Source organism: Pleurodeles waltl, chromosome 2_1 (genome assembly GCF_031143425.1).
Source record: "Pleurodeles waltl isolate 20211129_DDA chromosome 2_1, aPleWal1.hap1.20221129, whole genome shotgun sequence".
Classification (NCBI taxonomy): Eukaryota; Metazoa; Chordata; class Amphibia; order Caudata; family Salamandridae; genus Pleurodeles; species Pleurodeles waltl.
Window position 1 is genome coordinate 49,773,622 of NC_090438.1, and position 24,543 is coordinate 49,798,164.

Genomic DNA, 24,543 nt, shown 5'->3' on the forward strand with positions numbered 1-24,543 from the left:
CCACGAATGGACCCCAAACCTATGTGACCTTGTAAAGGGTCGCTGGGACTATTAGAAAATAGTGAGAGTTAGAAAAATAACCCTCCCTAAGACCCTGAAAAGTGAGTGCAAAGTGCACCAAAGTTCCCCTAAGGACAAAATAGTCGTGTTAGAGGGAAAATGTAAGGAAAACACAAATCAGCAATGCAACAACGATGGATTCCTGACTGAGGGTACCTGTGGAACAAGGGGACCAAGTCCAAAAGTCACAAGCAGCTCGGAGATGGGCAGATGCCCAAGAAATGCCAGCGGTTGGTGCAAAGAAGCTCTTACTAGGCTGAAGAACTGTGAATACTGCAGGAACGACAAGGGCTAGAGACTTCCCCTTTGGAGGATGGATCCCCCACGCCTTGGGGAGTCGTGCAGAAGTGTTTTCCCGCCAGGTGGACGCCAACAAGCCTTGCTACACGCAAATCGTGCGTTTGGCGTTTTTGGACGCTGCTGGGGCCCAGGAGGGACCAGAAGGTCGCAAATTGGACCTGCAGAGAGAGGGGACGTCGAGCAAGACAAAGAGCCCTCACTGAAGCAGGTAGCACCCGGAGAAGTGCCAGAAACAGGCACTACAAGGATGCGTGAAACGGTGCTCGCCGAAGTTGCACAAAGGAGTCCCACGTCGCCGGAGACCAACTTAGAAAGTCGTGCAATACAGGTTAGAGTGCCGTGGACCCAGGCTTGGCTGTGCATGAAGGATTTCTGCCGGAAGTGCACAGGGGCCGGAGTAGCTTGCAAAGTCGCGGTTCCCAGCAATGCAGCCCAGCGAGGTGAGGCAAGGACTTACCTCCACCAAACTTGGGCTGAAGAGTCACTGGACTGTGGGGGTCACTTGGACTGTGTCACTGGATTCGAGGGACCTCGCTCGTCGTGCTGAGAGGAGACCCAAGGGACCGGTAATGCAGCTTTTTGGTGCCTGCGGTTGCAGGGGGAAGATTCCGTCGACCCACGGGAGATTTCTTCGGAGCTTCTGGTGCAGAGAGGAGGCAGACTACCCCCACAGCATGCACAAGCAGGAAAACAGTCGAGAAGGCGGCAGGATCAGCGTTACAGAGTTGCAGTAGTCGTCTTTGCTACTATGTTGCAGGTTTGCAGGCTTCCAGCGCGGTCAGCGGTCGATTCCTTATCAGAAGGTGAAGAGGGAGATGCAGAGGAACTCGGCTGAGCTCATGCATTCGTTATCTAAAGTTTCCCCAGAGACAGAGACCCTAAATAGCCAGAAAAGAGGGTTTGGCTACCTAGGAGAGAGGAAAGGCTACTAACACCTGAAGGAGCCTATCACAAGGAGTCTCTGACGTCACCTGGTGGCACTGGCAACTCAGAGCAGTCCAGTGTGCCAGCAGCACCTCTGTTTCCAAGATGGCAGAGGTCTGGAGCACACTGGAGGAGCTCTGGACACCTCCCAGGGGAGGTGCAGGTCAGGGGAGTGGTCACTCCCCTTTCCTTTGTCCAGTTTCGCGCCAGAGCAGGGGCTAAGGGGTCCCTGAACCGGTGTAGACTGGCTTATGCAGAATTAGGCACATCTGTGCCCAACAAAGCATTTCCAGAGGCTTCACACCATTTTCCAAAGGGAGAGGGTGTTACACCCTCTCTCAGAGGAAGTTCTTTGTTCTGCCATCCTGGGCCAGGCCTGGCTGGACCCCAGGAGGGCAGATGCCTGTCTGAGGGGTTGGCAGCAGCAGCAGCTGCAGTGAAACCCCCGGAAGGGCAGTTTGGCAGTACCAGGGTCTGTGCTACAGACCACTGGGATCATGGAATTGTACCAACAATGTCAGGATGGCATAGAGGGGGCAATTCCATGATCATAGACATGTTACATGGCCATATTCGGAGTTACCATGGTGAAGCTACATATAGGTAGTGACCTATATGTAGTGCACGCGTGTAATGGTGTCCCCGCACTCACAAAGTTCAGGGAATTGGCTCTGAACAATGTGGGGGCACCTTGGCTAGTGCCAGGGTGCCCTCACACTAAGTAACTTTGCACCTAACCTTTACCAGGTAAAGGTTAGACATATAGGTGACTTATAAGTTACTTAAGTGCAGTGTAAAATGGCTGTGAAATAACGTGGACGTTATTTCACTCAGGCTGCAGTGGCAGGCCTGTGTAAGAATTGTCAGAGCTCCCTATGGGTGGCAAAAGAAATGCTGCAGCCCATAGGGATCTCCTGGAACCCCAATACCCTGGGTACCTCAGTACCATATACTAGGGAATTATAAGGGTGTTCCAGTAAGCCAATGTAAATTGGTAAAAATGGTCACTAGCCTGTTAGTGACAATTTAAAAGTAATGAGAGAGCATAACCACTGAGGCTCTGGTTAGCAGAGCCTCAGTGAGACAGTTAGGCACCACACAGGGAACATATACATGCACACCTATGAGCACTGGGGCCCTGTGTGACAGGGTCCCAGTGACACATACATCTAGGCCACAAACTTATGAGCACTGGGGTCCTGACCAGCAGGATCCCAGTGACACATAACAAACATACTGAAAACATAGTGTTTTCACTATGAGCACTGAGGCCTGGCTATCAGGATCCCAGTGAGACAGTGAAAACAGTGACAAACACCCTGACATACACTCACAAACAGGCCAAAAGTGGGGGTAACAAGGCTAGAAAGAGGCTACCTTCTCACACCGCTGAACAGGACACTGAAGCCACAAGCACCACTGCCAAGGACACCGCCGCAACAAGCACCGCTGAACAGGACACTGCCGCCAGAATCACCGCTGCCAAGGGCACTGCTGCAACAAGCACCGCTGGCCCATGAGCGCCAAGGGCACTGACGCTACTGAGTCCATCACGAGCAGGATGAAGCACTCTGGGCACAAGGCCCCCTCCAGAACCAGTGGAGAGATACATCCACTACCTCAGTCCTTGGCAGGATGAAGCACTCTGGGCACAAGGCCCCCTCCAGAACCAGTGGAGTAAGGCATCCACTACGTCAGTCCTTGGCAGGATGAAGCACTATGGGCACAAGGCCCCCTCCAGAACCAGTGGAGAGATACATCCACTACCTCAGTCCTTGGCAGGATGAAGCACTCTGGGCACAAGGCCCCCTTCAGAACCAGTGGAGTAAGGCATCCACTACCTCAGTCCTTGACAGGATGAAGCACTCTGGGCACAAGGCCCCCTCCAGAACCAGTGTAGTAAGGCATCCACTACCTCTGCCCTTGGCAGGATGAAGCACTCTGGGCACAAGGCCCCCTCCAGATCCAGTGGAGTAAGGCATCCACTACCTCAGTCCTTGGCAGGATGAAGCACTCTGGGCACAAGGCCGCCTCCAGAACCAGTGGATACTGTTATCCACTTGAGAGACTGTGGCTTTTTACTCCCCAGGATGGTACAGTGGGCAACCCACCCACTGTAGAGACTTGAGAGACTGTGGCTTTGCACTCCCCAGGATGGTACAGTGGGCAACCCACCCACTGTAGAGACTTGAGAGACTGTGGCTTTGCACTCCCCAGGATTGAACAGTTGGCATGTGGCTCCCTCGTGGATTTGGCGTTGTGCACTCAACCGGCTGAGGTGGCCCCCCTTTCCCTTCCCCCTGAGGTGCCTGTTTTATTGCTATCTGATGCCCCTGCAGTGTTCTCTCCGTCATGTTTGGGGATTGAGTGTGGGCCTCGCCAATGCCGTGTGAGCCCAGTGTTCCACGGACTTCAATGGAGCACTACCTGGACTACTATTCTTGGTGTATGTATTTGTTTATAGTGTATATATATTTTAGCGTACTGGATTTTGATATATTACAATGGATACACTCATTTCCTTTTGTCTTTGCATTCTTCCAGGGGGTTTGGGGGGTGTAACTGTAATGTATCATGCTGTATTAGTGTGTGTGTTGTAGGGGGTGGGGGTGTTGTGTGTGTGTGTCCCTGTTTTTTCCCTCCCCCCCTCCCCTTTGTCGTAGGTGCAGTACTCACCGTGGTCTTCGCCGCCGGCGTTCGTGCTCCTGGTAGAGGAGCAAGAAGATAAGGTCTGGCAGGATCTGGAGCTCGGGTTCCTTATCGTCCGGGTCTTACCGCCGCTTTAACACCGACCGCCAGGGTTGTTGAGGATCACCTTCAAACTCCTCACCCACGCACACAAGGCGCTCCACAACGCCGGACCTGTCTACCTGAACAACAGACTCAACTTCTACGTCCCCTCCCGCCAACTCCGCTCTGCCAACCTCGCCCTCGCCATCGTTCCCCGCTTCCAACGCAAGAGCTCCGGCGGCAGATCCTTCTCCTATCTCGTCACCAAGACCTGGAACGCCCTCTCGACCTCCCTGCGACAGACCCAGGATCTTCTCACCTTCAGGAGACTCCTCAAGACCTGGCTCTTCGACCAGTAGCAGCAGCCCCCCCCCCTTCAGCACCTTGAAACCCTAACGGGTACGTAGTGCGCTTTATAAATACTGTGATTGATTGATTGATTGATTGATAATGACCACCAAAATGTAGTACTTTAGAAACACATTAATAACTAAATATCTAAATACACTTCTCACTGTTCACATAACATACCAAAGACACTACATCACACATCACACAGGAGAGTATCAGAGACACACAGCAGGTGAAATCACGTAGCATGTTGAGAACCAATAGTGATTTCCAGAAATGTGACTTTACGCAGGGATATTTAAACAGTGTTTACCAGTCACCTGCATACTATACATTAGAACATAACAAATAGTTGCAAATACAGCAAGTTGCACATGCAAATTGGCACCAAGTTGAACAGGCGGTAAGCAGGTATAAAAGCACACACACGTGCATTTTACCACAGGGAGTTGTCTGTCCCGGTGGTGTAGACCTCAGACTACATGTGAACCTGACTAGCTTTACACTCATTAATTTGGCCCGCCCCGGCTTTCAGGGGTGGACACATATAAGTCTACACTTTGGAGTAATTTTACGTTAGGAAATGGTGAATAGTCGAAGAGTAAATTTACATGTGACTGAATCTACATGTGTAAATTTACATGGGACTGAATCTACACGGGTAAATTTACATGGGACTGAATCTACATGTGTAATTGGACCTTTGTGAATAGGGCCCTGTATGTCTGAATTGAAAAGGCTTATCTTGTGGTTGAGCTACAGGGACTGATGTATCAGATGACGTCACTCCTGTGATCATGAATCCTCCATCTCCATGCTGCAAGTTTGTCCCTCGTCCAGATACCAAGGTCATACCATCTTTTCTGGATTGTATCTACCTCACAGTGTTAATTCTGTGCTGTGACCTGCTACATACCTATTTTGTAGCCTCTGGCCCACTGACTGAGGCTTGGCCAAAAGGTTTGTCACGCTTAGCAGCACAATTCTCAAGAAGAATCTCAAGTTTCTACTTAGTCAAATGTCACTTTCTTTCGCTCTCATCCTCCTAATGTGGCTCCTGGCTGGGTAACCTGAGCTCATCTCTCCTGCTCTGCAGCCGAGGTATCATATGATTATATATTTGAAGTCTTATATAGCAGGCACTAGACCCGGGAGGGCCAGAGGGCTTTACAGCTGTCCCTTTGAGAGGTACTACATCTGGGAATAAGTACAGGTGTAGCAACTGGTCTACCATAAATATGCAAAAATAAAGGGTAACTGTTCTGATCCTATTTAGAATCTAATGAAGAATGAATGGAGTCAGTTGAGTAGGTATTTCTGAATTAGTAGGTGATTTAAAAGCATCAAAAGAGAGGTTCCGGGGAATCTCTGGGGGGATCAAGTTCCATATTGTGGAAGAGCTTCAAGAACAGGATCCTGATCTCTTCTTTTCTTGGACCAGGAAGCTGCAAGAATTTTTTCTTGGACCAGGGAAGTTCAAGAAGCAAGGGTATGGAAACTGCGAAAAATCTGGGACCCTTCTGATTGGGGGAGTAACGGCTTACTTCCCGGATTTAGTGATGATTGTATGTACCTGCAATAGTCATTAATTAGCAATTTGTGACTCTTAATTGGAAAATTGCTAATAATTATGATTCCTTATTTTAAAAACTATTATGAACATAGATGGCATTTCACAATTCATAATTTCTCTGAATTCACAAATAAAATAAAGGGCACGTCGGAACCTCTCTCGTAGTCTGCACATCTCTATTTTGGATGCTCTGAGTTTTAAGAGATTTGTTAGCATCCTTTGGTCAAAGCCTCATCTAATTTTGTCTTATCAAGCTGGCTTGGATTTTCCAGCTTCAGGATGATCTGAAAGTCCAGTGCCTGGTCGTAGTGAGTGGGGTAAAGGATTTGATTGGTACGAGGAGTGGGCAGAGGTACACACTGAAGAGGAGAACTGATCCCTCCTCAATATAAACCTACTTTATGTTCCAAAGTGGAAAAGAGATTGGAGGTACCAAGGCAATGCTTGATCTGTTAGTGAGGTATGAACAAATCTACCCCGGTACGACTCTATTAATTTCATAACTCATAGTATCTCTCTGAGGGGTGGTGAAGAACTGTGTTGGAAGCTGCTGCGGAATCGAGCAGAAGAATTGCTGCCACTTTATTCCCATCTATTGTCGTTTTTAGAGTGTCCCAGATAGACACTAGCCTCTCTTCTTCAAGCAATTTGGAGTGCAGGGGTCTCTTTCTATAGGTTTTCCAAGGAAGGGACCATTTGAGGTTGGCCTGTAGCTGGTCTGATCTGCTGGATTATTATTGTTTTTCTTAAGAACGGTGGCTTGTAGGATACATTGAGCCCTGGTTGGAATACGCATGTGGTTAAGGAATTATTGGTTATGGTCATTGGTGGTATTGCATCTGCGGTAGATAGAAGTATATTCTTGAATGTTCATGGCAGGCAGGGGTCGGAGCCAACATCTCTACAGGCCCTCACCAGGTCATTGAACCTGTAAGGTGAGAGATGCTCGAATAATGCAAGAGTAAGGCAGTGTTTTTGGGTGCGATCCTTCTCATCCTGGACTCATAATCATTGGAATACACTAGGCACCTGAGATGCTCTTTGAGTGGTGAACATTTGCTTTCTGTAGGAGGCCGGCCTGGTCTGTAGTGGGTATAAGAGGTACTTACACCCTATACCAGGTCCAGTTATCCCTTATTAGTGTATGTAGTCAGTGTCTAGAAGCCAGGCTCCCTAGTGGTAGTGTGGATGGGCAGCCAAGGCCTAACTAGGAGACATGCAAAGCTCATGCAATATCACTACAGTCCTACAGTACTTACACACATGAAAGAAAGTACTCAGTGGTACAAACATAAAGGTACTTTATTTTGGTGGCACACTTGCCAAATATACCATAGACACTATACTCCCTTAGGAGGTAAGTAATATCCACTAGTATCCAAAAACAGGTAAGTAAACACTCAGAAAACAGTCCAAATAGTGAACATCTATACTAAAAAAATTGAATGTGAATGTTGGTTTCCACCCTAGAAAAGTGTAGTGTGTAGAGGGGCGCTGGGAATGTTAGAAAACCCCAAAGGTAAGTACTAGAACCCACCCCAGAGCCCAGGAAAGTAGTAGTAAATCACAGGAACTTTCCTAGAACACACAAGAAAATGAAAAAGAAGATAGTGCAAGAACCAGAAGAGACTGCAAGATACCAACAATGGATTCTGGGACCTGAAGACCTGTGGAAGAAGGGGACCAAGTCCAAGTAGCACCAAAGAGTCCAGGAAGAACAGGAGCCCCTGCTAACCCGGATGAAGGTGCAAAAGAAGAACCACAGGTGAAGAACAAAAGTCAGTACTGCACCCAAGAAGATGGATGTGGGTTCCTGGTTGGTGCAGAAGATGTCCCACACCGGATAGATGATTGCAGTCTAGTTTGCGCCACTGGAGCTCGCCAACAAGCCTTGGTAAATGCAAAGCTCGTGGTTAGCGGTAAATGGTGCTGCCCGGGCCCAGGAAGAACCAGGTCAACTCTACCCAGAAGGTGGAAATAGAGGGGGCTCTCATCAGTGCAGAGAGCCCACAGAAGACCAGGCAGCGCACACAGGAGTCCTACAGCATGGGGACAAAGAAGGTGCAAATGGAGGCCCACGCAGCACGACACAAAGGGATCCCAGTCCGCCGGAGAACCACTCGGGGAACTGTGCATCGCAGGATGGAGTGCTGGTGGCTGGTGCTGTGCTGTGCATGAAGAACTTTGTGGAGGCCCGTAAGCCTTGGCAACTGCAAGTCACACAGTGCACAGGGGTGCTGTCTTGCGTGGGGAGGCAAGCCCTTACCTCCACCAAAGTTGGATAGCTGGACTTCAGGACCGTCGGGACCACTTCAGTCAACCACTCGTGTTGCTGGGTCCACGCACTTCTTCAAGAGAGGGGACCCAAGCCACTGGTCGTCACTGCAGAGGGGTGCCTGCTGAAGCAGGGGATTGACTCCGTCACTCCACAGGATATTCCTTCGCTCTTCTGGTGGGGGCTGAAGACAGGCAGTCCGCAGAGGATGCATGACTAGGACACAGTTGCAGTTGCTGGCAGGAGCTGAAGATACAATGTTGCAGAAGTCATTTTAGCTTCTTTGTTGCAGTTTGTGGAGTTCCTGGAGGGTCCAGATGCAGTTTCTTCGGTGAGAAGGTGAAGTAAAGGACGCAGAGGATTCCTGCTGGAGTCTTGCAATCCGAATCTGAGGAAATACCCAGAGGAGAGACCCTAAATAGCCCTGAAAGGGGGATTGGTCACCTAACCAGGTAAGCACCTATCAGGGGAGGGCTCTGATGTCACCTGCTGACACTGGCCACTCAGATGCTCCCAGAGTTCCCTGCCCATCCTGAAAACAAGATGGCAGAACCCAGGGACCTTCTGGAGGAGCTCTGAGCACCACCTGTGTGGTGGTGATGGACAGGGGAGTGGTCACTCCCCTTTCCTTTGTCCAGTTTTGTGCCAGAGCAGGGAGTGGGGGTTCCGGAACTGGTGTAGACTGGATTATGCAAGGAGGGCACCAAATGTGCCCTTCAAAGCATTTCCAGAGGCCCTGGGACACTACCCCTCCCATGCCTGTAACACCTATTTCCAAAGGGAGAGGGTGTAACACCCCTCTCCCAAAGGTAATCCTTTGTTTTTGCCTTTCTGAGCTCGAGCTGTACAAGCAGCAGGAGGGCAGAAACCTGTCTGTGAGGTGGCAGCTGCTGGGGCTTATGGAAAACCTCAGAAGGCTGGTTTGGCAGTACTCGGGGTCCACTGTGGAGCCCCCAGAGTGCATGGAATTATACAACCAATGTTAGATTCAACATTGGGGTATAATTCCAAGATCTTAGACACCTTACATGGCCATATTCGGAGTTACCATTGTGAAGCTATTCATAGGTACTGACCTATGACTAGTGCACAGGTAGAATGGCATCCCCGCACTCACAAAGTCTGGGAAAATGGGCCTGGGCTATGTGGGGGCATCTCTGCTAGTGCAGGGGTGCCCAAACACATGGGTACTTTGCACCTAGCCTTCAGGGCTGGAAGGCCAGACATATAGGTGACTTATACGTGACCTGGTGCAGTGTAAATGGCAGTGAAAGGGCGCATGCACCATTTCAAGCAGGCTGAAATGGCAGTCCTGTAGAAGCCTTTGCATGGGCTCCCCATGGGTGGAAAAAGTAATGCTGCAGCCCTTAGAGATCCCCTGGAACCCCAATGCCCTGGGTACCTAGGTACCATATACTAGGGACTTATAAGGGGAGGTCCAGTATGCCAATTTGTGGCGAAATACTGGGTTACCAGTATGTAGTGACAAATTTGGGAACAGAGAGAGCATAAGCACTGGGGTCCTGGTTAGCAGGACTCAAGTGACAAAGGCAAGCATACTGACAACAAAAGTGAAACATACTGACAAGTAGGCCACAAACCATAAGCACTGAGGTCCTGGCTAGCAGAATCCCAGTGACACAGTCTACACCCTGACAGACAGGCCAAAAATGGGGGTGACCATGCTAGAAAGAGGCTACATTCTCACACTTTCTTGATGATAGTTTTTTAAATCCTGTTGAGTCTTTGGAAGTGGAATGTGTTGAGTGGTTTTTATTTGTTCTATTGGTGTTAAAGGGCAGTCAATTTTGTTTTGGTTTATTAGTTTATTTTTCATATATTAGTTGACCCATACCACCTTCCACTATTGTTTTCAATGTCTGGAAATTCTGAGGAAGATGAATGAATGATAGAATTTATAAAGCGCACAGGCATTCAAACAAATTGTCCTTACGCTAAAACTCAAAAGTTTAGTAGAGCAGCAGCAGAATCAAATTATGATGGAAAGAGGTAAGTTTTAAGAACCTTACAAATGGCTAACTCCTGAGGAATCCTACAAAGCGATAGATGCAGCGGATTCCATGCATTACCGGTTAACACAGACATGAAGCGGCCCGTACAGTAAAATCTGGGGATGGTAAGACGCAAGGCAGAGCGCAAGTCTCTCCTGCGCACACAGTGCTGAAATCGCAAAACTAGACTATGAGGGTCCTGGTAATGGAAAGCCCCACAGATGATCAGCTTGACAAAAGACTGCCAGTATAGTCCCCTGAAGACACCGAGATGAGAACTTCTTTACAGATTGGTAAGAGTTTTCCATCTGTTTTCACTGCGCATCAATAGCACTTTCCCTTCAATGATGAAAAATTATGTGTATTGATCCAGCAGTTGAATAACTAACAGCAATGCAGCAGAAATGTATGTACAGTGGGTACCTAAGCAGAATTTGTTTCCATTACTTTACGTGATAACAGTACAAGGACATTTGAGACGTGCAGTGCTATGGCTAGTGGATATGGAGATGTAAGTAATTGTGTGCAATGGCATGACCTTTCCGCCCAAGCAAAAAATATAAATCTGTCTAATATATTTTTAAAGCTTATATGAAGATTCACTATATGTAATTGAATGTGTATATGTTTGTTTTAAGGTAATTTTCCTGTGTCCTCATTAAGTCCTTGTGATATATCCTGAGGAAGCCTCAACGAATGGGCCGAAACACGTTGCCAAACATGCAGTGAGGAATGCCGTAGCCCTTAGACTATTAGAACTTTTGGATTAATTCTATCTGAACATTTTAGACTAAAAATGGATAGAGAAGTCAACTCCTCCTTCTGGCTAGCCGTTTTGGAATTAAGGAACTACCTCAGTATGGACTTCGAACTTTGAATGTTGACAAGGAGGCACTTAGATGGTGAAATTCGTTACAAGGAAAGAGAATGAACGAGACATAATCGACAGTGGAATGAAGGACAATCAATTTATATGAAATAAATATGTCATTAATGTATATTCGGTGTGGTTATATCCCCATATCCATCTTTCTACGTGTGTAAAGTTGTGGTTCCTGTAATAAAATATGGACAACTTGAGTTGTTTGCAAATAAGAGATTTTTCCAGTAATGAGCGAGACATTAATTGTTGACCCTGGTGGAGATGTTGAGATGATCCTTGTTGAGAACCCCCTTTCTCTCCTGTTGTTTATGGTCCAGCATACCAGGCAGCAGACTCAGCAGAAGGAGCCCTGGGGAGTGAGGATGAGAGAGGCCAGATGGACCAAGGGCAGGATTCCAAACTTTATGTTCCCATACATTATTTTCCTGGAGAGGTGGGTGTGGTTAGACTTATGTCCATTTTGAAACCCTTTTTTTCGTTGCTCCCCTATAATGCCTTTTGTCCCTGATTTCTGCAGTCTACAGCTGTTTTTTTATTTTGTTATCTGGCCTAGAAGGCTATGTCTGTCTCTGTCTCTAGTCTTCTCATGGTGGATTCAGTATCTTCCTTTCTGACTACTGTAAAGCTCTTCATCTTTAACCAAGAGTGACCAATACTGCTGAGGGCTTCTTTATGTCCCCTGTGGCTTCTCCCTTCTAACTCCCTTAAGGAGACGAATGCCCCTCTGACATGCACATGACTGCGAGGGGTGGCACCATGGCAAGGGGAAGAGTTAGACTTTCTTTGGACATTCAAGAAGACTTTGACAACTTGCTAGGTCTGGAAACAACTTTATTGGCTATAACATCATCCAGGAGGGACATTTTTGCATAATGCACACCTGCAATGAATTACTTCATGGTGCTGTGAAACTGCTGGCTCAAGGAGCACAAAGCAGTGGGAAGTAAATAGATTGGTCTAAGACCACAACATTTGATCAAGTGGAGATGCTAGAGTTTGTGCCCAGGGCTTCCATGGACTAAATTACTACATTACATTCAATTAGTACAAATAGCATGTTTATGTATTGAAAAAAAAAGACTTTCTATAAAGAAATACGCCATGAAATGAAAGTGAAGGCTGGACTCTTGCTTTTTTTGAGTCTGCTGACTTTACAACAATAGGCGTAGTGTAGGTGTGGCTGAACACCACACTGACAGCAATTACATGGAGAAGGGAGACAGAGTGGCCCAGGGTTCCCTCGGAGTGTGTCTAGGGTCACCGCATCCATATGAAGTAGACCTGACTAGGAAGAGACAATCATGGATGCTTTCGGTTCAAGTAGTAAACTGAAATTGGGATACTCTGCAGTGCCTGGGGGGGGGGCTTTCCTGGCTCTGTTTTTGGAGTCAGTCTTCATGGGGCAAGGAGTGAGCCCAGTGTTTAATTTGAGCCAGGGGTTTACGGTGCTCAACACCGGCACTTGAGACAGTCTGCCACTTGGTGGTGCTATTTCTGTAATTAGGAGATGACCACAACGACTGTTGTTTATTAGTTCAATATACATTAAATATGACTGATACCTTCCGCTCAAGCCATTCTTACAGCTTTGGGGGCCTGGAATAGTCAGACTTGTTACACTTCTATATGTGTGTGATGGTTAGGAGCTGTGTTAGTACTGCCAGCGCTGGCAGGGGCAATTAGGGGTGCAAAGTGTGGTGGCCTCCTGACGAGGGTCCTGGCACTTTTTTAATAAACTAAGCACTGGGCGAGCAGAAGACAGGCATTGCTTAATTTGTAAAATAATAGGTGCCGGTGCCCAAAGCGGCCCAGACACCAGTGGCCGGCGCTATAAAATGTCGGAGTGTGAATACCAAAGAAGTGAAGGCCCGACCGAATCCACCTCAGGTCTCTTTAATTCTCTGCCAGGCACTCCCTGCCCTTGCGTCTATTTTACAGGTTTCTGCTTTCTCTCTTGGTGACAGATTTTCTGTATTTCTCTTTCTCCGTCTTTGTGTTTTGCTTGTTTTTCCCTCTGTTGGTCTCGGGAAATGTCTGATGTGGAGAAATAACCCCCGGCTCAAATCAAGCACTGACGACAGTCACAAGGCTCAGACCTGGCTTGGATCTTGTCCGTCTATGCTCACTCTGCACCCCTAGTATGGGTTTACCGCGGTGCAGTTGTAGTCAACCATGGCCTGCAATTACACAGTACTCTCCCGCCAGCTTTGTGAGTGTCTGACAGGCCTAAAAAGAGCCCGTTCTGCAAGTACTGTTTCATGTTTTGAACATATTTAAACATTATTCAGAGAGGGGCAGCTTAATCAATGCAATTTGACTTACCCAAAAAAAGTTACATTAAAAAACGAAATATCCCTAAAGAAACTCTCAGGAAAAATCACATACATAGATTATCACTGAGTCCTAAACGGTAATCCTCATTTTCTAGTCCAGCATCCTCCGAGAACCCGGGCATCGGTTACCAGCATCTGCAGCATGGATGCCCACTATCACACGTGTGTACGTGTGTACGTGAGGAGCCATGATGCGTGCATACGTCACAGACGATCCAAAGGTCCACCCTCTCTGTGTGAGTCATACATGCTAAATGCTATTGAACAGTCACTAGTGATGTGTGATGATAGCGGCTACTGGAGTATGCCCTGACAGTATATATGCAGCTGTGCATCATATGATTACAACAACTGTGGTTGTGTACTGGGCGGTACTAAACCTGACAACACGCTGCACCCTACTGCAAATCTGTATGTCCTATCAAGAGCAGACCCTGTGTCATGCCAACAGTATATGCCTTGTCTCTGGCACTGGACACCAGTTGGCGCCCGACCTCACTACACATTTACTGTATGATGACATGTATGTTGTGCCCTTCCTGAGGTCACACCTGGCCCCCCTGTTACTCTGTCCTGGGAGTGAACCTGCTGCCAGATACACACGACACCCACAGTGGGACTGTTCCATCTTTCAACTCTTACTAACCTCTTGGTTGATTCATGAAGAAATTAAAGAACTGATATCTTACTGAGTTAAGCACTCACTGCTGATGTCTGTTGTGACATGCAGATCATGAGTTTGAATGCTGGTCAGGACGACTCCGCCTTTTATCATTCTAAGGCTGATAATAAATACCATTATGCTGGCTAACAGCTACATTGCCTCATTACAGGCTTTGTAAACAGTGAAATTATATTCACTTGTGGCTGTTTTCCACTTAAGTTCTGAAGTTCGTACCGCTAATTGTTGGAAGTGGATTACATTTCTGCACATTTTTCGCCTACTGTTTTCAAAAGGAATAGTTTTCAGAATGCTGTTTGCATCTACCTCATCCCCTCCTCGCCTCTCATCCTCTTTCCCACTCATTTTGTTCTTCCAGCGCTTTCTTACCCACCCATTATCCGTCGCTATGGACTTCCTCTGCCCCATCCTCCTTGCGAGAACTTGTCCTCCCCACCGTATTCAGTAGGGGCAGCCCTTCCTCTTTTCCTCATGTGACACCATACGTCACTTCCTTTACCCATCATCCTCCAGTACTTGAAGGTTCTGCCCGCTTCCTCTTCCTTCCCGCCTCTCTCCACACGTCACATATTAGTCCTTCCAGGCTGTTTCCTGAGACCACTCTGCAAGAAGACAACCTCAACCCAGCCAACCCAGAAAACTGCAGAGCAGTATGTCATGGCCTGTGCCTTGCTAAGACTTTTGAAAAAGCTTTTGCTCAACTTTCAAAATTAACTGAGGAACATAACTTGATGGTCCATGTAGAGGCACAGAGCTCGCCATCTTATCCATTTAGGATGCCCCAAAACTCCCAGTGGCCAACAACCGAGAGGCTGCCTTATCTATCAGTAGCAGTTGACACTGTCCACTACCCTATACTGTTACAAAGGCTCCATCATCTCAGAATATGTGACAATCCTGTGAAGGACATTATCTCATACCTTAAAGGCAGACAAAGCCTGGTGCACCTACCACCTTCAAAACCACCACTTGGGTCTTCCCTCATGAGCTCATCTTATCTCCTCTCTCATGACCTGATTAGATTGTTCCAACCTTTGCCGACCTCTGCCTGATCAGCACCATAAAACATAAACAAAAACCCTCAGAATAAACAACCCGCAGCTTATTACTTATTACTGTGATCATTAGAAGAAGCATAAAGAGACCTGCATGGCGGATCAAAGCTGCCAATTTATTGATAACCATAAACCATGCACCAATCTCCTACACACAGCTAAGCGCTGCGTCACATAACACAATAACCACACCTCGGCAATCATCACACACAACATAGAAACACTTCCCACACAGGAACAAGACTAAGACACCTTTCGAATCACACATCCTACACGGTGTAATGTGGTACCCATGTGAGTAAGTGCATCAGCATCCTACATAGGGGTAGTAAGCGCTTCATAAATGTTACAATACAGCCTGTTGGCCACCATTAAAGTCACAATAATACCACCAGTTGCCTTGTGCCAGTCACTAGAAGCATGCTGAAATCATAGATATGTTATGTGCAGCTAGCCGGGCCAGAAATAATTAATGTTGCAACATCATCGTCTGCCAAGTTGAGACAGTGGCCCAAACAGTTTCCCAGCTGGTCCTGTTCAGCATGTGTCCAGAGAAGGAAACACATGACCCCTGATTAATGGCCAATCTATTTAACAGGGAGTAGAGCATTCCTCCCTTGGTAATGGAGGAAGATGTTTGACCCTCACAGTGGTGTATTTCCACCCACAGCTTCAGACCAGCAGGGTCCCTCAGAACCTAAGAGCTCGAAGGATCTCCAGAAAGCCATGGGCCAGCAGGCTCCTTCAGAAGCCGAGGTCATTACATTCCATGCCAACCCCCGCCGGTTCACCTCTGAACCCCTGGATGTCAGAACACAACTCAGTCTGCACCACCAAGCCCTGTGAGGAGGACAGTGCACAGGGCGGCCCTGGTCCTCTCAAGGTTAGAAGGGGAGTCAGGCCATTAGACACACAACAGGGGTTTAATAGGTGTCTCTGAGGGCACTGAAGCCTTGGCTCATGCAGGGCACAGGCCTTTGAAGAGACCTGGCATGAGTATCTCTTACCAGAAAGGAATCCCATATATCACTGCGAGGGAGACGACCCTGTGTGAAAGTCCTTAAGCAACAGATTGCTACATTCAAAACTTCTTCTAAATGAAGCAAGGGAACATTTTATGGGGGTGTCGCAATACGCTTGTCTCTGCTCGCCTGCCTCTTCTAGGGGCTTTTATTTGACTGTATGTCACTTAGAAGATGTCATTAATATAAAAAAAATATTCTCTTGTCAGTTTCTCTACCAGGACACAGAAGCCTGCATTAAAAAATGTTACAGAAACAGATCTTTGCTCCCGGGATATTAAAAGCTCATGTTGTTAAACCCCTCTCTCCCTGGCATGTCTGGGAGCTGAGTGGCATTTGCATTTTCATAGGTTTGTTTTTAGAGTGAAATCACTAATTTATCGAGTCTGGAGGCAACCCGAACTCAAACACAGGCGGGTCGGGCAAGGGCAGAAATTAGGCTCAGGCACCAAAATAAAACTGAAAGTAATTTTGTCTGTGTGTATGTAAACATTCGACAGACACCTCACCAAACCCGCCTGACATCACCTGTACCCAACTAGAAAATACATTTATTAGGAGTGTGTAACACCTCAACACCCCCACCCCTCCGAAGCTACGCCCCTGAGCTTGCTACAGGGTATGTTTGTTTTAATATCTACGGCCCAGCAGACCATAAAAGAGGCCCACAAGATGCTAATTAAAAGGCCTAACCAGGACGTGTCTGTCCAGCCGCCCCTGGGCCCGGCGCCCCCCAAGCCCGATCCTGAACACGTGTCGCCGTCGGCTTTCAATTCACGTTTCTTGGAGAGACACATGTTAAGCTGTGGAGGGACACATGTTAAGCTGTGGAGGGACACATGTTAAGCTGGTGGGGTCTGCCTGCACGCCTAGCTGTGAACAGGGGGTGTAGGAGGACTATTTAAGAGTTTAGGGTATACCTCCGCCTCTGTGGCTCTGCTTGGCTGGCACAGGACATGTACCGGAAGTGAGCTGGGAAGGCACAGAGGTACAGAACGGATTCATTCCCACATCCTGCTGCGGAAATGTAGATTCGTGCCTGATTTACCGCATAATACTGCTCTCATTTACATCCCTGCTGCAGTTACCACTCCTGGCTGCACAGATGCACAGCACAGAATCAGTCGCCGCATCTCACTGCACAGATGTACAGGACTGCACACCCAGCTGCAGAAATGTACACCCGGGCTTTATTTACAGCATTTCACTGCCAGGGGTGTAGTGTGCATTGTGCAGCAGGTGAAGTGGTGCCGGCTCCATAAGGTGCCCATTGAACCCCGACAATGCTGTATTTTACTACCCCAGCAGATGTCTAAGTGGTATCTTTTTTCTTTCCATGCACCAGGGTCCATAGCATCCTTGCTGTGCCACTGTTCACTGCATAGATGAACTCCATTGCCTCTATTACCGCAGTAATGCAGTTACCGCCGTGTTTAGGGCTGCATAGAGCACTGCTTCAGTTACTGCATCTCACTGCACAGATGTACTCCACTGCCTCGGGTACTGCATTGATGCAGTTACAGCCGCATCTTGCTCTGCAGATGCACAGCACTGCTTCAGTTACTGCATCTCACTGCACAGATGTACTCCACTGCCTCGGGTACCACACTGATGCAGTTACCTCAGCGTCTTGCTCTGCAGATGCCCAGCACTGCTTCAGTTACTGCATCTCACTGCACAGATGTACTCCACTGCCTCGGGTACAGCACTGATGCAGTTACTGCCGCGTCTTGCTCTTCTGATACCCAGCACTGCTTCAATTACTGCATCTCACTGCACAGATGTACTCCACTGCCTCGGGTACCGCACTGATGCAGTTACCGCCGCATCTTGCTCTGCTGATGCACAGCATTGCTTTAGTTACTGCATGTCACTGCACAGATGTACTCCACTGATGGGGTACTGCATTAATGCAGTTACAGCCGCATCTTGCTCTGCAGATGCACAGCACTGCTTTAGTTACTGCATCTCACTGCACAGATGTACTCCACTGCCTCGGGTACCGCACTGATGCAGTTACCTCAGCGTCTTGCTCTGCAGATGCACAGCACTGCTTTAGTTACTGCATCTCACTGCACAGATGTACTCCATTGCCTCGGGTACCACACTGATGCAGTTACCGCCGTGTCTTGCTCTGCAGATGCACAGCACTGCTTCAATTACTGCATCTCACTGCACAGATGTACTCCACTGCCTCGGGTACAGCACTGATGCAGTTACTGCCGCGTCTTGCTCTTCTGATACCCAGCACTGCTTCAATTACTGCATCTCACTGCACAGATGTACTCCACTGCCTCGGGTACCGCACTGATGCAGTTACCGCCGCATCTTGCTCTGCTGATGCACAGCACTGCTTTAGTTACTGCATGTCACTGCACAGATGTACTCCACTGATGGGGTACTGCATTAATGCAGTTACAGCCGCATCTTGCTCTGCAGATGCACAGCACTGCTTTAGTTACTGCATCTCACTGCACAGATGTACTCCACTGCCTCGGGTACCGCACTGATGCAGTTACCGCCGCGTCTTGCTCTGCAGATACCCAGCACTGCTTTAGTTACTGCATCTCACTGCACAGATGTACTCCACTGCCTCGGGTACCGCACTGATGCAGTTACCGCCGCGTCTTGCTCTGCAGATACCCAGCACTGCTTTAGTTACTGCATCTCACTGCACAGATGTACTCCACTGCCTCGGGTACCGCATTGATGCAGTTACTGCCGCGTCTTGCTCTGCAGATGCACAGCACTGCTTTAGTTACTGCATCTCACTGCACAGATGTACTCCACTGCCTCGGGTACCGCATTGATGCAGTTACTGCCGCGTCTTGCTCTGCAGATGCACAGCACTGCTTTAGTTACTGCATCTCACTGCACAGATGTACTCCACTGCCTCGGGTACTGCATTGATGCAGTTACAGCCGCATCTTGCTCTGCAGATGCACAGCACTGCTTTAGTTACTGCATCTCACTGCACAGATGTACTCCACTGCCTCGGGTACCGCATTGATGCAGTTACCTCAGCGTCTTGCTCTGCAGATGCCCAGCACTGCTTCAGTTACTGCATCTCACTGCACAGATGTACTCCACTGCCTCGGGTACAGCACTGATGCAGTTACTGCCGCGTCTTGCTCTTCTGATACCCAGCACTGCTTCAATTACTGCATCTCACTGCACAGATGTACTCCACTGCCTCGGGTACCACACTGATGCAGTTACCGCCGCATCTTGCTCTGCTGATGCACAGCACTGCTTTAGTTACTGCATGTCACTGCACAGATGTACTCCACTGATGGGGTACTGCATTAATGCAGTTACAGCCGCATCTTGCTCTGCAGATGCACAGCACTGCTTTAGTTACTGCATCTCACTGCACAGATGTACTCCACTGCCTCGGGTACCGCAGTAATGCAGTTACCGCCGTGTTTAGGGCTGCATAGAGCACTGCTTCAGTTACTGCATCTCACTGCACAGATGTACTCCACTGCCTCGGGTACCACATTGATGCAGTTACTGCCGCGTCTTGCTCTGCAGATGCACAGCACTGCTTTAGTTACTGCATCTCACTGCACAGATGTACTCCACTGCCTCGGGTACCGCATTGATGCAGTTACTGCCGCGTCTTGCTCTGCAGATGCACAGCACTGCTTTAGTTACTGCATCTCACTGCACAGATGTACTCCACTGCCTCGGGTACCGCACTGATGCAGTTACCGCCGCGTCTTGCTCTGCAGATACCCAGCACTGCTTTAGTTACTGCATCTCACTGCACAGATGTACTCCACTGCCTCGGGTACTGCATTGATGCAGTTACCGCCGCGTCTTGCGTCAGTTACTGCATCTCACTGCACAGATGTACTCCACTGCCTCGGGTACCGCATTGATGCAGTTACAGCCGCATCTTGCTCTGCAGATGCACAGCACTGCTTTAGTTACTGCATCTCACTGCACAGATGTACTCCACTGATGGGGTACTGCATTGATGCAGTTACAGCCGCATCTTGCTCTGCAGATGCACAGCACTGCTTTAGTTACTGCATCTCACTGCACAGATGTACTCCACTGCCTCGGGTACCGCATTGATGCAGTTACCGCCGCGTCTTGCTCTGCAGATACCCAGCACTGCTTTAGTTACTGCATCTCACTGCACAGATGTACTCCACTGCCTCGGGTACTGCATTGATGCAGTTACCTCAGCGTCTTGCTCTGCAGATGCACAGCACTGCTTTAGTTACTGCATCTCACTGCACAGATGTACTCCACTGCCTCGGGTACCGCATTGATGCAGTTACCGCCGCGTCTTGCGTCAGTTACTGCATCTCACTGCACAGATGTACTCCACTGCCTCGGGTACCGCACTGATGCAGTTACCGCCGCGTCTTGCTCTGCAGATACCCAGCACTGCTTTAGTTACTGCATCTCACTGCACAGATGTACTCCACTGCCTCGGGTACTGCATTGATGCAGTTACAGCCGCATCTTGCTCTGCAGATGCACAGCACTGCTTTAGTTACTGCATCTCACTGCACAGATGTACTCCACTGCCTCGGGTACCGCACTGATGCAGTTACCGCCGCGTCTTGCTCTGCAGATACCCAGCACTGCTTTAGTTACTGCATCTCACTGCACAGATGTACTCCACTGCCTCGGGTACCGCATTGATGCAGTTACCGCCGCGTCTTGCGTCAGTTACTGCATCTCACTGCACAGAGGTAGAAGATGGATGCGGCTGGTGCAGCTCACTGCATAGTTTTGCTGAACAGGTAACACTGCTTCAGTCACCACGTCTCACTGCACAGCTACACAACACTGCTCCATTTACCACATTCACTGCACAGCTTTACAGCATTGCTTCTGCACAGATGTACAACCAGGGCACAAGTCGAGGCTACACGTGGGTGCAAGGCGTCCACCCACTATTTTCACAAGGTGGACGCCGCCCACCCTGCCAAGTAGTTGTGCTGCAGTTTAATACGCTGAACTTGTCCCGCTGTAATGTTTAAACACCGCAACGCATTCAGCAGCGCCCGCATGTTGCCTGCTTGCCTTCTCAGCAGCAAGCTGCAGGCAGCAGCGAGGGAGCTTTTTATTTTAAATTTGAGTTTGGGCCACACAGGTACTTAAGAGAGGCATGATCTTGGCTTTGGTCAGTCCCGGGATATAAGAGATGTGCATGCACAGTAAGAATGTAAGATATGCTGGCCTGAACCTGTATTTACACATATAGCCATTTAAATATCACTGTTTTGTTTTATTTCTTTTATAGCGCTACTTATCCCAGTACACAAAAGGAAACAGAAGTTCACTAGTAGTGAAACGTATGGGCAAAAGTGCAATTATCCATATAACAGGGTTGATGTCATGCAAAGCGCTCGACTACTGCCCAGCAAGATCGCGCTGCCTACAAAATAAAGAAAAAAAATAGTGCAGAAACCACTCTGAAAACATGGATCCTTGTTTGTTTCCAGTTGTTGGCCTGTGCGCTCAAGGAGGGCTAAACACTGGAAAAGGCATGACGTATGCATGCCTTTCACTATTTAAATCAAGCTAATTTTAAAAGGCAATCCCACAAACCAACCAAACTGAAGGGCTTGACAGGGGCGTGGTTAAAAGCCCACAGAGAGATGAAACCAGGGACAGAGCACTTTGCGCTCGACCCTAAAAAGGACCTTCATGTTAAAAGCAGTAGCCAACTCAGTTATCTACATAAAATAAAAATCTGTCATGATGTGCTTTGCAGGAAACACGTTATCCCTCTATGCCACTTTGATTCAAACCTGGGACTAGACACGACACACATCTTTCCAGCCAATGTGTTAACCACCAGAGTTATCTTACCATTATTATTATTCTCTGGGATTTACAGGGCATGCAAAACTTTCTGCAGCAGGTGCCTTAACCCCTGAAGATTTTTTTAAATGTAGTCTTTGCAACTAATTAATCAGAACAGATTTACTGTTTCTCCTTGTGTCAATATCTTTGTGGCAGAGATTTGAAATAATAAATGTTGAAATTGTGGCCCAGATTTTGCATCAGGTTTGTGTCACTGTTTTGGCATCACCCCAAGTGCAAAATCTCATTTGTTAAATCTGGTAATTCGGTCAAATGTACTCCATATAGATCTGCTAAACACATGTGTGAGGTCTTAAGATCAGATGTCACTCCTTGTGATGTCACTTCCTGTGAGTTTGTGGGTTGCAATGCCACTTCCTGTGATGCCACTTGCAATGTCGCATGTCATGATGTCACATGCTGTGATATCACGCGCCATGATATGGGAGGAGGAGGGGAGACAAAGGAACATTGAGAGAAAGACCTATGCAATAGCACCTTATGCATTAAATCATGGAAAAATAGGAAATGTAACATATAAATCACATAACAGTCATCAACATTGAAAAATAATTGCAGAGAGATAAACATCTTACGGAGGCTTAAAATGTTCAAAAGAAGTACTATTATTACCTTTATGAACAGCAGTATCCAAAAAATACGTTACCGGTAACCGATATACATCTTTATTAACCTTAGGACAGTATAATGAAGCAAAGGCAATATCTAACCTATGATAATGGCAAACATTATATCACCACGCTTTATAAGATATATTGGAAGCAGATTTCCAATTGAGGGTGATTTGCTGAAAAGCTAAGGCTAACATTAAATCTAATAACTTTGAATTATGAAAGTGTGAGTTAACGTCCTCGGATAGGCTACCTAGAAAATGTGTCAAGGGAAGTAATTGAGATCGTATCTGGAAAATTGAGGACATTTGGGACCTATCCTTTTCCCAAAACACAACAGTTGGAGGACAGTGAAATAATAAATGCATGAGATCTCCATTAGGGTGAACACATGACCAACATTTGGTACTTGAGGTTGTAGAGAATTTAGCAATGCTAGAATGGGTAAAATAAAATCTGTGATATAAAAAGAACAATGTTTGTGAGGTGGAGGCTGTTCCTCCTGAACCTTAGTTTTAGGTTGTGACATAATAGGAGAGCGCAGAAATGTATAAATGGGCAATGCTTTCAGGATATAAGCATATGCGGTCGCAAAGGGTGTTGCAGTTACAACCCACTCGCAAATTGGAAGGGGTCCCCATGGGACCCCTTCCACTTTGTGAATGGACCCAAAACTATTTTTTCAGGGCAGGTAGTGGTCCAAGGGACCACTACCTGCCCTGAAAAAATACTGAAACTAAAGGTTTCGTTTTTTTTTTAAAGTGCAGCTCGTTTTCCTTTAAGGAAAACGGGCTACACTTAAAAAAAAAAACTGCTTTATTTAAAAGCAGTCACGAACATGGAGGTCTGCTGACTACAGCAGGCCTCCATGTTTGCGAGTGCCTAGACTCGCTATGGGGCCGCAATTTGCGACCCACCTCATTAATATTAATGAGGTGGGTCATTGCGACCCCATAGCGACTCGCAGACGGTGTCTGAGACACCGTTCTGCATACCAATTTGCGAGTTGCAAATTGCGAGTCGCAGGGACTCGCAATTCGCAAGTCGCAAATTGGCTTTTTGCTACATCTGGCCCCATAGTCCTTAATGGAACGAGTAAACCTAATTCCCAAATATTTAACCTTGGATGTGTTCCAAACCTGTGCTGGTAAACGAGTGCTGAAAACAGAGTTTAGTGAGTGGAAGAATTTCAGTTTTATCTGAGTTTATCTTCTATCCTGAAACCAAGGGTTATTTCATGAAGCGCAGCAGATACAGAATGTTCTGGGTTTGTATTAAAGAGAAGAATATCATCTGCATAGGCTGAAAGTTTCAGGTGCTTATCCCCATAATGAAATCCCTCAACTGTGGTATTATTTCTAATTCGGGATAATGGGTGTTCCCGACGAACACCACGTTTCAAAGGGAAGTAATTGGAATTTTCACCATTAACTAGTACCGACGATAAGTGAGATCTTGAGAGATGGCCTTTAGAGAAGATGAGAGAATGGATGCTTTATTCCGTACATTAAAAAATAATCTAGAATTATCCGATGCTAATCTACCTTTGACAAAACCAGACTGCTCCTTGCCTCATTGCCAGTAAAAAAAGGATCAAGTTCTAAGGCTAACTTTGGTAAAAAATGTATAATCTACATTAACCAAAGAAATTGGTCTGTACTTTTTACAGAAAGATAGATCTTTGCCCTCTTTGTGTATAAGACAAATAGTCACCTCCTCAAAGGTACCAATAGAAGATCCAGAGTTTGAAAAAAATTGAAAAAGCTGCAGTAATATGGAAGCAAAATCTTAGAAAAATGTAGAAAGAATTTGATTGTGAAGCCATCTGGTCCTGCGGTCTTACCCTTCTTAAAGGATTTCTAACTTAGAAATATAATTT

The 24,543-nt window shown here is 47.4% G+C and overlaps 1 long non-coding RNA gene across 1 annotated transcript in view; it reads left to right on the forward strand.

The window, feature by feature from the left end:
- The window catches only part of LOC138258295 (uncharacterized), a 54,755-nt gene extending 43,500 nt beyond the window's left edge, over positions 1-11,255 (forward strand). Inside the window, exon 3 of the long non-coding RNA XR_011198407.1 lies at positions 10,864-11,255. This is a non-coding gene — a long non-coding RNA (uncharacterized lncRNA). The remainder of the gene's footprint in view (positions 1-10,863) is intronic.
- The last annotated feature ends 13,288 nt before the right edge of the window (positions 11,256-24,543 follow it).